This window comes from Hylobates moloch, unplaced genomic scaffold (assembly GCF_009828535.3).
Source record: "Hylobates moloch isolate HMO894 unplaced genomic scaffold, HMol_V3 SCAFFOLD_4, whole genome shotgun sequence".
NCBI lineage: Eukaryota > Metazoa > Chordata > Mammalia > Primates > Hylobatidae > Hylobates > Hylobates moloch.
This window is the reverse complement of record NW_026652279.1, coordinates 153,528,851-153,546,174: the sequence shown is the minus strand read 5'-3', so window position 1 is coordinate 153,546,174 and position 17,324 is coordinate 153,528,851. Positions and strand designations below refer to the sequence as shown.

Genomic DNA, 17,324 nt, shown 5'->3' with positions numbered 1-17,324 from the left:
TCCTATAATAGGGGAGAAAAGTAGTTACCTACATCTTTGAAATGACAGGGGTTTCTGGAAAAGCTTATCATTTAAGTCCTATCCTGTCCCCTGACATTTAAAATGCATGTAAGGCCTTTATTTCCTGATCTTTTCTGAGTTCAGAGATTGGAATTAGCTTTTATTTTCCCTAGTATTTCTTCCCAGAATGAGTTCAATTTTTAGATGTCTCTGGTGTGCCAAGTCATTTATCACTTTTTCGTCTATTCGCCAATGATTCTAAAATAGATTGCTAGAATGTGGATTATGAGATAAAGGAATATGAAGAAACTTGTGATTTGTGAAATATACAAGAAATGGCCTCTATAGATATTGCACTAAAGAGAATTTCTTCTTCCTTTCTTACGTTATTCCACTGGTTGAAGTCTGTGATACTTAATAGCTCTTATGTCTAATTATATCAATATGCAGCTGGATTAATACACTCCTGCAAGTGGTTGGGGCTCCTTCACTGCCATGTATGTCCCTTTTTTTGCAGATATTTCTAGATTCAGCATCATTTCAGACCCCGAAAAATCCCTGAAAATTGAATTCTCAATAGATAATGCAACTCCACATAATACCTGGATTTTGTAAATGCTTGCTAATAACAAATTATTTTACAACGTGGGTGAGTTTAGGTGTGTAGGTGATTTCCACACATTGAGAGCCAAAACATGAAATTTTAATGTTGGTCTGGTGAAAGAGACATAATATTTGATGGTTCATGAAGAATACTATAACATAATAAGCATTTTAGATCCAGGGTTATTTCATTGTATGACTTACTTCCTTTTATGGCCATCAACCCAAATTTTAAAAATAATTTCTTTAATACATTTAAGATGCTGTCATGTGTCCTAAACTGACAAAAATAAATTAGACATATGTTTAATCATCATTATAGTTTGGTTTATTCACTCATATTTTACTGCATAAGACAAGTCAAATTATTTAGAATGGTGTCAAAGTCTTAAGTGTAAACCTCTTGGGGAAACAGCAAAGAATTGGGAACAATATTACAGTCTACCATGTGAATTTTATCGCCGCAATTAGAAACTAACACAAAACCCAGAAGAAACCCTAAGAAAGATACCTGTAACCTGAAGAAGATGTAGACTAGATGCCAAAGACAGAGAATGATCTGAAAGGAAAATTTTGCAGCTAAACTATTTTCCCTTTTTTGTATGTATGTATCAGGGCAAAACAGTGCCTACTTTTCTCCTCATTTTCTATCATGAGGCAAGAAAACACATCTGTCAAATGTGGCAGGGTAATCTCAGAGAAAAGCTGGAGACAAGCTATGGTAGTAAATGTATGTTAAATAGATGGTTGAGGCTGGGCGCAGTGGCTCACGCTTGTAATCCCAGCACTTTAGGAGGCTGAGGCGGGTGGATCACGAGGTCAGGAGATCGAGACCACGGTGAAACCCCGTCTCTACTAAAAATACAAAAAACATTAGCCGGGCGTGGTGGCGGGCGCCTGTAGTCCCAGCTACTCGGAGAGGCTGAGGCAGGAGAATGGTGTGAACCCAGGAGGCGGAGCTTGCAGTGAGCCGAGATCGCGCCACTGCACTCCAGCCTGGGCGACAGAGCGAGACTCCGTCTCAAGAAAAAAAAGAAAAATAGATGGTTGAACATTAGAAAATGTAACAAGTTAATTCAACGCATTCATAGACTTCAAGAGAAAGTTTAGGCAGCATTGCAACAGAAGCAGAAACACATTCAAAAACGTCCAGTATTTACTTGTTAAAAACTCATACCAAATTGTAAAGACCATTGACGCTATGAAGAAACTGCATAAACTAATGGGCAAAATAATCAGCTAGCATCATAATGGCAGGATCAAATGCATACATAACAATATTAACCTTAAATGTAAATGGGCTAATTGCCCCAATTAAAAGACATAGACTGGCAAATTGGATAAAGGATCAAGACCCATCAGAGTGCTGGATTCAGGAGACCAATCTCATGTGCAAAGACACACATAGGCTCAAAATAAAGGGATGGAGGAATACTTACCAAGCAAATGGAAAGCCAAAAAAAAATTAAAAAAAAAGCAGGGGTTGCAATCCTAGTCTCTGATAAAACAGACTTTAAACCAACAAAGATCAAAAGAGACAAATAAGGGCATTACATAATGGTAAAGGGATCAATGCAACAAGAAGAATTAACTATCCGAAATATATGCACCCAATACAAGAGCACCCAGATTCATAAAGCTAGTTCTTAGAGACCTACAAAGAGACTTAGACTCCCACACAATAATAGTGGGAGACTTTAACACCCCACTGTCAATATTAGACAGATCAACAAGACAGAAAATTAACAAGGATATCCAGGATTTGAACTCAGCTCTGGAACAAGTGGACCTAATAGACATCTACAGATCTCTCTACCCCAAATCAACAGAATATACATTCTTCTCAGCACCACACTGCACTTATTGTAAAGTTGACCACATCATTGGAAGTAAAACACGTAGCAAATGGAAAAGAACAGAAATCATAACAAACAGTCTCTCAGACCACAGGGCAATCAAATTAGAACTCAGGATTAAGAAACTCACTCAAAATTGCACAACTACATGGAAACTGAACAACCTGCTCCTGAATGACTACTGGGTAAATAACAAAAAGAAGGCAGAAATAAAGATGTTCTTTGAAACCAGCGAGAACAAAGACACAATGTACCACAATCTTTGGGACATATTTAAAGCAGCGTGTGGAGGGAAATTTATAGCACTAAATGCCCACAAGAGAAAGCAGGAAAGATCTAAAATCGCCACCCTAACGTCACATTTAAAAGAACTAGAGAAGCAGGAGCAAACAAATTCAAAAGCTAGCAGAAGTCAAGAAATAAGTAAGATCAGAGCGGAACTGAAAGAGATAGAGACACGAAAAACCCTTCAAAAACTCAATGAATCCAGGAGCTGGATTTATGAAAAGATCAACAAAATTGATAGACCACTAGCCAGACTTATAAAGAAGAAAAGATAGAAGAATCTAATAGATGTAATAAAAAATGATAAAGGGGATTTCAACACCGATCCCACAGAAATACAAACTACCATCAGAGAATACTATAAACACTTCTATGCAAATAAACTAGAAAATCTAGAAGAAATGGATAAGTTCCTGGACATATACACTCTCATAAGACTAAACCAGGAAGAAGTCGAATCCCTGAATAGACCAATAACAAGTTCTGAAATTGAGACAGCAATTAATAGCCTACCAACCAAAAAAAAAAGTCTAGGACCAGACGGATTCACAGCCAAATTCTACCAGAGGTACAAAAAAGAGCTGGTACCACTTCTTCTGAAACTATTCCAAACAACAACTATCCCTAACTCATTTTATGAGGCCAGCATCATCCTGATACCAAAACCTGACAGAGACACAACAAAAAAAGAAAATTTCAGGCCAATATCCTTGATGAACATCGATGTGAAAGTCCTCAATAAAATACTGGCAAACCGATTCCAGCAGCACATCAAAAAGCTTATCCACCATGATCAAGTCAGCTTCATCCCTGGGATGCAAGACTGGTTCAACACATGCAAATCAATAAACGTAATCCATCACATAAACAGAACCAGTGACAAAAACCACATGATTATCTCAATAGATGCAGTAAAGGCCTTCAACAAAATTCAACAGCCCTTCATGCTAAAAACTCTCAATAAACTAGGTATTGATGGAATGTCTCTCAAAATAGTAAGAGCTACTTATGACAAACCCACAGCCAATATCATACTGAATGGGCAAAAACTGGAAGCATTCCCTTTGAAAACCGGCACAAGACTAGAATACCCTCTCTCACCACTCCTATTCAACATAGTGTTGAAAGTTTTGGCCAGGGCAATCAGCTAAGAGAAATAAATAAAGGGTATTCAATTAGGAAAAGAGGAAGTCAAATTGTCTCTGTTTGCAGATGACATGATTGTATATTTAGAAAACCCTTTCATCTCAGCCCTAAATCTCCTTAAGCTGATATACAACTTCAGCAAAGTCTCAGGATACACAATCAGTGTGCAAAAATCACAAGCATTCCTATACACAAAGAACAGAAAAACAGAGAGCCACGTCATGAGTGAAATCCCACTAACAATTGCTAAAAAGAGAATAAAATACCTAGGAATACAATTTACAAGGGATGTGAAGGACCTCTTCAAGGGGAACTACAAACCACTGCTCAAGGAAGTAAGAGAGGACACAGATAAATGGAAAAACATTCCATGCTCATGGATAAGAAGAATCAATATCATGAAAATGGCCATACTGCCCAAATTAATTTATAGATTCAATGCTATCCTCGTCAAACTACCATTGACTTTCTTCAGAGAATTGGAAAAAATTACTTTAAATTTCATATGGAACCAAAAAAGAGCCCACATGGCCAAGACAATCCTAAGCAAAAAGAACAAAGCTGGAGGCATCATGCTACCTGACTTCAAAAAATACTACAAGGCTACAGTAACCAAAACAGCATGGTACTGGTACAAAAACAGATATATAGACCAATGGAACAGAACAGAGACCTCAGAAATAATGCCACACATCTACAATCATCTGATCTTTGACAAACTTGACAGAAACAAGAAATGGGGAAAGGATTCTCTATTTAATAAATGGTGTTGGGAAAACTGGCTAGCCATATGCAGAAAGCTGAAACTGGATCCCTTCCTTACACCTCATAAAGAAATTAATTCAAGATGGATTGACGACTTAAACATAAGACCTAAAACCATAAAAACCCCAGAATAAAACGTAGGCAATACCATTCAAGATGTAGGCATGGGCGAAGACTTCATGACTAAAACACCAGAAGCAAGGGCAACAAAAGCCAAAATTGATAAATGAGATCTAATTACACTGAAGAGCTTCTTCACAGCAAAAGAAACTTTCATCAGAGTGAACAGGCAACCTACAGAATGGGAGAAAATTTTACAATCTATCCAAATGACAAAGGGCTAATATCCAGGATCTACAAAGAACTTAAACAAATTTACAAGGAAAAAACAACCCCATCAAAAAGTGGGCGAAGGCTATGAACAGATGCTTCTCAAAAGAAGACATATTTGCAGACAACAAACATCAAAAAAAGCTAATCATCACTGGTCATTAGAGAAATGCAAATCAAAACCACAGTGAGATACCATTTCATGCCAGTTAGAATGGCGATCATTAAAAAGTCAGGAAACAACAGATGCTTGAGAGGATATGGAGAAATACGAATGCTTTTACACTGTTGGGGGGGTTGTAAATTATTGAACCATTGTGGAAGACAGTGTGGCGATTCCTCAAGGATCTACAACTAGAAATGCCATTTGACCCAGCAATCCCATTACTGAGTATATACCCAAAAGACTGTAAATCATTCTACTTTAAAGACACATGCACACGTATGTTAATTGCGGCACTGTTCACAATAGCAAAGACTTGGAACCAACCCAAATGCCCATCAATGATAGACTGGATAAAGAAAATGTGGCACATATACACCATGGAATACTATGCAGCCATAAAAAGGATGAGTTCATGTCCTTTGCAGGGACCTGGATGAGGCTGGAAACTGCCATTCTCAGCAAACTAACACAGGAACAAAAAAACACACACAGCATATTCTCACTCATAGGGAGTTGGACAATGAGAACACATGGGCACAGGGAGGGGAACACCACACACTGGGGCCTGTCGTGGGGTGGGGGACTAGGGGAGGGATAATAACAGGAGAAATACCTAGTGTAGATGATGGATTGATAGGTGCTGCAAACCACCATGGTACATGTATACCTATGTAACAAACCTGTACTTTCTGCACATGTACCCCAGAACTTACAATAACTAAAAAAAAAAAAAAAAAAAAAAAAAACTCATAAAAATTTTAATACAAGAGAACTTCTTAAACTTCATAAGTCCTATTGAAAGTCTGTTGCATGTACTAATAGAATTATTTTCGGGCATTCCCTTTAATTAAGGGAAAAGATATGATGACCATCAATATCACTTCTTCTGGGCATAGCATTGGAGAGCTTGGCAAATATCACAAGATGAAAAAAAAAACAGATATAAATACTTGGAAGGAAATTCAATCTATTACCTTTTGGAAATGCTGTTATCACCCATAGAAAAGACTAATCAAATAAACACAATGCCATCAGGACTTATAAGCAAATTTAACAAGAGTGTTAATAAGTGATGAACAACCACACACACAAATGTTCAAAATGCAAACTATGCAAGGTCTAATATCTGGAATCTATAAGAAACTTAAACAAATTAACAATCAAAAACCAAATAACCCCATTAAATGAGCAAAAAATATGAACAGTTATCAAAAGAAGACATATAATTGGCCAACAAGCATGCAAAACTGCTTGTAGTCATCCCTTTTCACACAGATATAAAGAACTGCCTGAGTTTGGATAATTTATAAAGGAAAGAGGTTTAATTGACTCACAGTTCAGCATGGCTAGGGAGGCCTCATGAGACTTACGTTATGACAGAAGGCAAAGGAGAAGCAACGCACGTCTTACATAGAATCAGGAGAGAGAGAGTGAGGTAGGAATTGCCAAACACTTTTAAACAATCATATCTCATGAGAACTCACTATCACAAGAACAACATGGCGGACCCCTCCACACACCGATCTAATCACCTCCCACTAGTCTCTCCCTCAACACATGGGGATTACAGTAGGAGATGGAATTTGAGTGGGGACACAGAGCCAAACCATATCATTCTGCCCATGGCCCCCCTCTGAAATCTCATGTCATTTTCACATTTCAAAACACAGTCATGTCTTCCCAAGAATCCCCCAAAGTTTTAACTCACTGCAGCATTAACCCAAAAGTCTAAGTCCAAAGTCTCCTCTGAGACAAGGGAAGTCACTTTCATCTATGAGCCTGTAAAATCAAACACAAACTAATTACTTCTAGGATGCAATGTGGGTACAGGCACTGGGTAAATGTTCTCATTACAAATGGGAGACATTGGCCAAAACAAAGGGGCGACAGGCCCATGCAAGTCCAAAATACAGAGAGGCAGTCATTAAATCTTAAAGCTTTGAAATAATCTCCTTTGAGTCCATATCTTGCATCAAGGGATGCTAATGCAAACAGTAGGTTCCCAAGCCCTTGGGCAGCTCCTCCCCTGTGGCTCTACAGAGTACAGCCCCTGCAGCTGCTTTCACAGGCTGGCAATGAGCACCTGAGGCTTTTCTAGGTGCATGTGCAAGCTGTTGGTGGAGTCTGGAGGATGGTGGCCCTTTTCTCACAGCTCCACTAGGCAGTGCTCTAGTGGTAACTCTGTGTAGGTGAAACAACCTACACATTTTTCCTCTTCATTGCCCTAGTAGAGGTTGTCCATGAGGGCCCTGCCTCTGCAGCAGACTTCTGCCTGGACATCCAGGTATTTCCATACATCCTTTGAAATCTAGGCATTGTGCTCCCTTGTCTTCTGCATACCTGCAGGCCCAACCCCACATGGAAGCCACCAAGATTTGGGTCTTGCACCCTTTGAAGCAACAGCCCCAGTTGCACCTGGGCACCTTTTAGCTATATCTGCAGCTGGAGCTGCTGGGATGCAGGGCACCACATCCTGAGTCTGCACAGAGTAGCAGGGCCCTGGGCCTGACCCATGAAATCATTTTTCCCATCTAGGCCTCTGAAGCAGTGATGGGAGGGGCTGTCGTGAAGATCTCGACAGGCCCTGGAGACATTTTGTCCATTGTCTTGGCTATTAACATTTGGCTCCTCATTTACTTATGCAAATTTGTGCAGATGGATTGAATTTCTCCCCAGAAAATGGGTTTTTATTTTCTACCCCATGGTCAGGCTGTAAATTTTCCAAATTTTTATGCTCTCTTCCCTTTTAAATAAAAGTTTCAGTTTCGATACTCTGTGAACACGTATGACTGAATGCTTTCAGAATCAGCCAGGTCACATCTTGAATACTTTGCTGCTTAGAAATTTCTTCCACCAGATGCCCTAAATCATCTCTCTCAAGTTCAAGTTTCCATAGATCTCTAGGGCAAGAGCAAAATGTCACCAGTCTCTTTTCTAAATCATAGCAAGAGTGACCTTTACTCCAGTTCCCAGTAAGTTACTTATCTCCACCTGAGACCACCTCAGCCTGAACTTCATTTTTCATATTACTATCAGCATGTTAGTCAAAACCATTCAACAACTCTCTAGGAAGTTCGAAACTTTCTCACATCCTCCTATCTTATTATGAGCCTTCTAAACTGTTCCAACCTCTGTCCATTACCCAGTTCCAATGTCGCCTCCACATTTTCAGGTTACCTTTATAGCAGTGCCACACTCCTGGTACCAATTTCCCATATTAGTCCATTTCACATTGCTATAAAGAACTACCTGAGACTGGGAAATTTTAAAAGGAAAAAAGTTTAATTGGTTCACAGTCCTGCATGGCTGGGAAGGCCTCAGGAAACTTACAATCATGGTGGAAGGTGAAGGGGAAGCAAGGCATATCTTACATGGCAGCGGGACAGAGAGAGAGCTAGGAACTGCCAAATGCTTTTTAACTATCAGATATTATTAGAACCCACTCATTGTCATGAGACTAGTATGAGGGAAACCACCCCCATGATCTAATCACCTCCCACCAGATCTCTCCCTCAATACCTGGGGATTACAATTTGAGATGAGATTTGGGTGGGGACACAGAGCCAAACCATATTAGTGCTCATCATCACTAATCATCAAAAAAATTCAAATCCAAACCACAGTGAGATATCCTATACCAGTCAGAGTGACTTTTGGTAAAAAGTACAAAAAGAAAATAACTGATATTGGCGAGGCTCTGGAGGAAAGGGAACACACATACACTGTTGATGGGAATGTAAATTAGTTCAGCTACTGTGGAGAGCAGTTTAGAGATTTCTCAAAGAAATAAGAGCTGAATTACCATTTGACCCAGCAATCACATTACTGGGTATATATCTAAAAGAAAATAGGTCATTCTACCAAAAGACATTTGCACTTGTATATTCATTGCAGCACTATTCACAATAGCAAAGAAAGGGAATCAACTCAGGTGTCCCTCATTGGTGAACTGGATCAAGAAAATGTGGTGTATGTACATATGTAATACTATGCAGCCATAAAAAATGAAGTCAGGTTCTTTGCAGCAAAATGTGTGTAGCTGGAGACGATTATCCTAAGTGAACTAACTCAGAAACGCATAGATAAACACTGTAATTTCTCATTTGTAAGTGGGAGCTAAACATAGGGTACACATGGTTATAAAGGTAGGAACAATAGACACTGAAGACTATTAGATGGGGGAGGGAAGGAGAGGGACAAGGGTTGAAAAACTGTTGCATACTATGCTCACCATCTGGTTAATGGAAACATTTGTACTCCAAACCTCAGCATCAAGCAGTATCCCATGTAAAAAACCTGTATATGTACCCACTAAATCTAAAGTAGACATTGATAAAAAGTTCTTCCATATCAGCAATAATTGAAGGTGTAAAACTGTAATAAAAATTGAGACACTGTAAAGTATCTTGTAGTTTAAGCTATAAAAAAAAAACCTAAAACCATCTGTATAGAAAATTTTAGGAATTGATCTTAAAGGAAATCCAAATAAGTGGAGAAGAATTATGTCATGTTAATGAATATGATAATTTAATATTAAATTACATTATTTTTCCAATAAATCTAATATGGTCATTGATTTTAATAAAATATTTGATTCTAAAATGAGCATAATTTTTCATAAATAACTTGATTAATTTTTTAAAATGCAGAGGGTCAGACTTGCCTTATCAGACATTAGAACTTATTACAAATATACGGGGAAAAGTGTGGTAACAGGTGAAGTTTTAGTTTCCATTAAGAAATACTAGATCTGGCTGGGCACAGCGGCTCATGCCTGTAATCCCAGCACTTTGGGAGGCTGAGAAGGGTGGATCATCTGAGGTCAGGAGTTCAAGACCAGCCCAGCCAGCATGGCAAAACCCTTACTCTACTAAAAAAATACAAAAATCAGCCCGGCATGGTGGTGGGTGCCTGTAATCACAGCTACTCAGGAGGCTGGGGCAGGGAGAATTGCTTGAACCCGTGAGGTGGAGGTTGCGGTTGAGCTGAGATTGCACCACTGCACTCTAGCATGGGTGACAGAGTGAGACTACATCTCAAATAAATAAATAAATAGAACTACTGGATCTCACTGGCAATGGAAAGGGAAAGGAAAATTACTGATGGCAGCATACTACTAATGGTAAATAAGCACATGAAAAGATGCTCAACATCATATGTCATTAGAAAATTGCAAACTAAAACAATGATTTGCTACTACATACCTATTATAATGGCCAAAATCCAAAATACCAATACTACTGAGTGCTGGTAAGAACAGTGAGCAGAAATAATTCTTATTCATTGCTAGTGGGGATGGGAAATGGTACATCCACTTTGGAAGACAGTTTAGCAGTTTGTTATGAAACTAAGCACACTCAGTATATGATTCCGTAATTATGCTCCTTGGTATTTGCCAAAAGAGCTGAAAACTTATGCCCCATAAAACATGCACAAAAGTGTTTATACTAGTGTTATTCATAATTACCAAAAGAGAAACAACCAAAGTACATTTCATAGGCAAATGGACACTCCATGGTGTAGCCATACAGTGGAATATTATTCAGTGCTATATAAAAAAAGAGAGCCGTCTAGGTGTGGTGGCTCACGCCGGTAATCCCAGCACTTTGGGAAGCTGAGGTGGGTGGACCACGAGGTCAGGAGTACGAGACCTGCCTTGCCAATATGGTGAAATCCTGCCTCTACTAAAAAAACAAAAATTAGCTGGATGCGGTGATGCGCGCCTGTAGTCCCAGCTGCTCAGGAGGCTGAGACAGGAAAATCCCTTGAGCCCAGGAGGCAGAGGTTGTAGTGAGCCGAGATCGTGCCACTGCACTCCAGCCTGGGTGACAGAGCAAGACTCCGTCTCAAAAACAAACAAAAACAAAGAGAAAGAGAGCCATAAAAAGGCATGGAAGAATCTTAAATGCATAATACTGAGTGAAAGAAGCCAATATGAAAGCCTATATACTATGTGATTTCAAGTATGTGACATTTTGAAAAAGACAAAACTGTGGAGACAGTAAGATCAGTCATTTCAAGGGGCCCCTGGGGAGGAAAGAAAGGAGGAATAACTAGGTAGAGCACGGGGGATTTTTAGGGCAGTTATTATTATTATTATTATTCTGTGTATTATTATGTGTAACATTGTCATGGTGGGTACATCTTATTATACATCTATTAAAATCCATATACTGGACAACACAAAGAGCAAACCCTAATATAATTATGAACTTCAGATAAAAATGATTTATCAACATTGACTCATCACTTGTAACAAATGTAACATACTAATGTAAAAAATACCACAAGATGTTAAAAATAGGAGAAATGGGGGTGGAGTGAGAGAGTCTTTGGACACACACTTTGATTTTCACTAATTTTTGCCTGGAAACCTACAACAGCTCAAAAAGTAACATATATATTTGTCTCTCTATATACATATGTGGTTACTACAATGTCTTATTCAGATTAATACACAGTGAGAGATTGTGTCTAAGAACTGACATGGTCTTTAGTTTGAATAACAAAATTAAAATGCAATATTAATGTAATTATAAATTAATAGAAAAAGTAAATTTTTCATATGTGAATTATTTATAACACTTTATTGAAATAACACCCACATCAATCCTCATCAGTTCTGATGTCCAGAATGACCTGCCTCCAGCAGGTCCAATTTCATTAATTCCTAGAACCAATGAGTTTCACTCTAGCAGGCCATGAGTAGCAGTTCTTCAACTGAGAATGAGATCTAGAAAGAGAAAGATGTGTTCTATTTCTTCATGACTAGTGTCCTAAGTCATGGAGACAGAATCTTGGGCTTGGAAGTAGCATCATCTTCCAGGTTGCTATGTAACCCACATTCCCAAGGAACAGACTGGCAAACCCTTTGGTCTCCATCCTTTGGATTTCTTTTCCTCCTCTACATTTTGTTTCTCTTTCCTTTTTTTTCTAAATCATTTTTTTTCTTTTTCTGACCAATGATGCTTGTCCTTTTGTCCTAGGACTGGATCTCATTTATCTTTCTGGGAATAGCACCATCTCTAAAGACCCCAGGTTAACCCACTTCATATTTAATCATTCCAGTCTAGACACTAAATATTGCAATGTCAGTCAACACTCCCAGGGCCAGATCTTACCTCACACCTCAGGGTCATAACTCTCTTGACTACACTGGTTTTGTCCTACTTTCCTCATTCTTGGCCGTGTGTATTTTGTCCTATCCTGGGAACAAGGAGAGGAGAAAAGAGCTTTGTCTTGCATTTCAATATTAACCCTACTCCCACATTCTTCCCAGAAAGCCAGGAAATACAATGCCAGTGTTTTCCATTCAGTTTATATTTCATGTATAATTAACTTTTGTGTTGAACATGAATAAACTGAAAATTTCTTGAAATAGAAACAATTTGATAAAATTTTGTGGGTACAATGTATACAATCTGTGTCCAATAAATTACTGACATCTAAACTTGTTATAGATCTTTTGTTCCATCATGCACTAATTGTATTGCGATAAAACTAACATTTGTTTGTTAGTTAGAATTTGTTCTTGGTAAGTCTTTTTCTGTGTTTTGCTTATGCTTCCATTATCTTCTAGAAGAGTGCTTATGTATATCTAATTTAGAAGCTTTACATTAAGAACAGTAAAAGAAAATCCTTAAATCTACATTTCCGCTTAAAATATTATAACATGTGCTCCACCACATATAGATATTCACAAAACATAAGCAAGTGTGAATATTTTTTCATAACCACTTATGAAGAAATAGCAGGGCTCCTATTACATGCACTTTAACAAATTAATCTATAAAGTCATAAACACATACTCTTCAAAGTAGCAATAGGCAAAACAGGGGGAGAGAGAGAGCACAATGTTGCTCCCATAAGACACTGAATTTATTGCTATTACAGAATACATTTTTGAAAGGGATGAAGCTCTTTGCTAACATATACAATGACAACAGCAAAAGGAATAGGAACTGGAAACTTCAGTTGAATCAGTCTATTTATAATGTAAGAGGTAGAGAAAAAACATAGGTCATTGCTTTCTCATCATTCATTAATTCACTCATTCATTCAAAACACAAAGAGATGCATGCTATGCATCTATACACTGGGGATACAAATGGTTACAACAATCTCTCAAGTTTCTCAAAGCCAGTGGGGGAAATATGCATATAAACAACAAATATCTTGCACTGTTATATTGGACATTTGAAGACTGCCTAATGAACTGTGAGACTACAAAATGAATTACAGTCAATTTGTCCTAAGAAGGTCACTCACGGGGAAGTGAAGACTGAATTCTGTCACAAAGGAATAGTCAAATTTTCCAGGCCAACAGGGAAAATGCTATTCCAGATGACAGGAACATTGTGAGCAAAGTTAAGGATCTAAGAAAAAAATTAAGTATGAAGAGATGAAAGCAGAACCACGTTGTTCAGAACAAGGGGTGGAGTATTTGGTAGAGAGAAATGAGAATTAGGAGGGAGAGACGGACAGGGTCTGATCAAAGATGGTCATGGTCAGCTTAAAACTAAAGAGTTTAGAATTTATCATGAGACAAGTAGGTGTGATTCAAAGATGTTGTAAGGTGCAACATGATAAGATTTGCATTTCAGAACCACAGCCCTGATAGTCGTGTAGAGGCTGGATTACAGGTGGGGATGGAGGAGCTGTGGTGGAGGCCAGGGTAGGAGAGAAAGGAATGTGAGGAGTGGTGGGATGAGTGGGGTGGGGATGAATTTCCTAAAAAGGTGACAGAGGAAGAGAGATTGGGTTGGGGCATTCAGAGGCATGAACAGAGAGAAAAAAAGATCTAAAAGGAAGGAGAAGTGATAGGCCTGTGTACCAATTTGAATAACAATACTACAACTGTTTATTGAGAGCTTGTGGTGTACCAAACATGGTATTTTAATCCTCAATACAATTAATTTTGGAATTTTTTTTTACTTTTATCAATTGATATTCAGAGGAGGTAAATCGCTTACTGAAGGCCATGTCAATTTTAAGTTAAGGGATTAGGTTAAAACTAAATGCTACTAGATACAGAGACAGTGTCCTCTCAACTACATTCTTTGGCCCTTTTAACCGGATCAGCAACAGGGGAGAGGGCGGAGACTAGAATAGCTCTTCCCAGTTCTCTGGATCTGGTTGGATGCTGACCAGTTTGGAGGAAGAAGATGAATTAAATGGAGGTACCTGAGGAATACCCAGGTGCAAAAGATAAATAAGCAGTTGGATACACGGGTCTGAAGAAGGTTCCTGGTGACACAGGTTGGTAGATAGACTGAGAGCTGAAATTCACCTGCAATAATTGTTACTCTGTGTCTTCCTGTTGCATTTATGGGTCAGATCAATATATATATTTTCCTCTACCTTTTAAAAATGGAATGTACAATACCTATCTAATAGTTACTTTCTGAAGAGTAAAAATCGTTTTTACTAGTTTTTCATTGGTCATGTTGTTTATTAATGATATCCTCAACAAATATGTATTCATTAACCATTAGGTGCATTGTGCAAATTACACCACACTATTTGATGGAAAGAATGAGGTCTCTTCTTGCTAAATAGTTCTAGTCATCTACATTTTATAGTTTCCTTTGTCTTTAGAGCAATTTATTTTTCTATTCATTATTCATCTTATTACATGTTCTTTTTGCTTCACTTTCTCTAATCCTGTTTTGCAGGAGAAAGATTATAAATAAAAACATCTATGTATAACTATAAAGCTTACACTCTCATAGCTGGCACATATTTTTGCAAAAGAAAAAAGTTGAAGACTTTAGCTCTTTTGTAGGTATGATTTCTGAGTTGATATGGCAGGAAAATTAAGTGGCCAAAGGAGTTTGATATAAGAGTAACAAAGGAGGGCCTCTAGCGACAAAGCAGATAATATATTGAGAATGAACAGAAATTATTTTTCAGGCTGGCTCTGCCAGGGCAATACTTGTCCCTTCCCTGTAATTAATTATTTTCTGGTTTAACCGAGAAAATATGAGACAATCTCAAATTTCCTCAGAGCTAGATTACAATATTCCATTTTATGAGCCCTAGAACAACATGAACAGATAGTGGTAACATTATAGTCTATGCTGAGGTTTCTTAGCAGTACATTATTACCTAAGAGATTGCTGCTTAGTTCAGCCAGTTAAATGGAGGTCACTAAAATGTTCTGCTCTTGAAAGAGAAGGGGATGGTGGGCTGGAGGGGGGAGAGAGGGAGAGAGGGAGAGAGGGAGAAGGAGAGAGGGAGGGAGAGAGAGAGAGCACACGAGTGAGAGAGAGAGTGCATGAGAGAGGGCTCTTTCACAGAGCAATTCATGTAAATGCATGGTCCAATGGCCCAGAGATCCATTAGTTACATTAATTAGACTTCATAGCATTTGCTGATGAACCATGATGAAAAAAATTGGAAGGGAACAGGAAACACATACACTGTAGCATCTGGTTTCACCAGAGTTGAGCCCTTGAGAATTATTAAGTGATAGTTTGACACAATTCAGAGTAATATCTGTCTGGTCTCTGAAAGTGTGTATTTTCATAATTTAAGTAATTCATGCAAATTAGCTTAGATCAAAATGTGAGCTCCATTGTTGCCTATAAGTCAGCATGACTTCATGATTGGTGATATAATAGTATCATCACCTCAGGGAAGGATATTTCTGCGAAATTAAGTGATATAGTCCTATCTGAGTAGGAATATTGTATGTGAGAAATCCTGCTAATAAATATGGGTCTTATTTTGATATTTTGGAATTTTATAGGGAATTAAATATAATAAAATAATGCACCCTACTGAGGTCAGACATCTGAGAACAACAGGTCAGTCAAATCCTCATTCCTGTGAAATTTACCAAGGGGCTTTTAAAATGGCCAAACGTTAAAGTATCTAGCATGATGCTTGAAATATAATATGTGGAAATACACTAAACTAAAATGACCTTGTCCAGTCTCATGGCTTCAAATACCAGCCTCGTGCTAATGATCAAATTTTCTATGCATTCAAATCTCCTGAACTCAGATTTAGATATCTAACATCTCTACTGGTTTCTTCACCTGTTTCCCACATCAAACTTCTGTTCTTTCTTTTCTTAATCCATTTCCCCCCACCTTTTCCATTATATTAAACGTAATTAAATAGGGACGTTTGGCTCAGGCTCTGAAATTTGACTCACATCCCATGTCAAATTCATCACTAAATCCTCTCAACTCTACTTTAAAAATATTTTCAGAATATGACCACATCTCACCACTACCACTCTAGTTCAAATCATCCTATCTCTTTCCTAGGTGATTGCAATAACATCTCACTACCTGGATCTACCCTTTGTCCTATAGTCAATTTAAGAATTGACTTCTCTCAGCAGAGAGCAGACTGTTAAAGCTGTGAACCATATCAGCCTCTATTGCCTTCCGTAGCTTCCATTTCACCTCCATAGAAATCTCCACGATGACATCTAAGACTCTCCATGGTTGGTCCCTCTTCTTGCCTTACAACTAAAAACTCTTCTACCATTTCCACTGTATTCACTCTGCTGTAGCAGGGGGACCTACTTGCTGTCCCTTAAACAAAGCAGATACCTTTCTCCTCTGATCTTTGTATTTGCTGGTCCTATTACTGGCAGTGTTATTTTTTACATCCACTTGATGACTTCTCTCATCTCCTTCAAGTCCTTGGTGGAATGTTCTTATACAGTAAGGACTTCCCTGGCAACCATATTTAAAACAGAATCTTCAGTCCCATGTCCAGAAATCTTTATGCACCTTCTCTGTTTTATAATAGTTTGAGAAAAATCAGTAAGTGTTTTGGGGACACAGCACTTACCACCACCTGACATAATTAGGCATAAAACTGTATTTCTTAATTACTTTCTTTCTTATATATTTGTTTGCCTTTCATCATCTAAGCATTTAGTAGAAATTGTCTATGTTATTCACAATGGTATTCCTAATTCCTTAAAAAGTGTTCGATATAAAACAAACATACATTGAACATTTGTTGAATAAAAGAATTATATGTAAAATTACGGTCAAGAATTTTTCACGGGGAAAAATCTTATCCTGTAAACACATTTATTTGGATACCTGGTAAATTATACTATAATTAACTTGGGAAATAAACTTGTTCCTCTTATGTCAGTTGAGGGAAGCTTTGGCAGAAGCATTCTGCTTCATCTCCAAGTCTTT

General features: G+C 38.1%; 1 long non-coding RNA gene across 2 annotated transcripts in view; it reads right to left on the bottom strand.

Annotated features, from left to right (window-relative positions):
- Positions 1-16,811, bottom strand: part of LOC131383329 (uncharacterized) — a 192,299-nt gene extending 175,488 nt beyond the window's left edge. For both annotated transcript variants that reach the window (XR_009213305.1, XR_009213304.1), the window contains exons 1-2: positions 16,719-16,811; positions 12,273-12,357 (exon numbers count right to left, since the gene is read on the bottom strand). This is a non-coding gene — a long non-coding RNA (uncharacterized LOC131383329). The remainder of the gene's footprint in view (positions 1-12,272; positions 12,358-16,718) is intronic.
- Between the last annotated feature and the right edge of the window lie 513 nt (positions 16,812-17,324).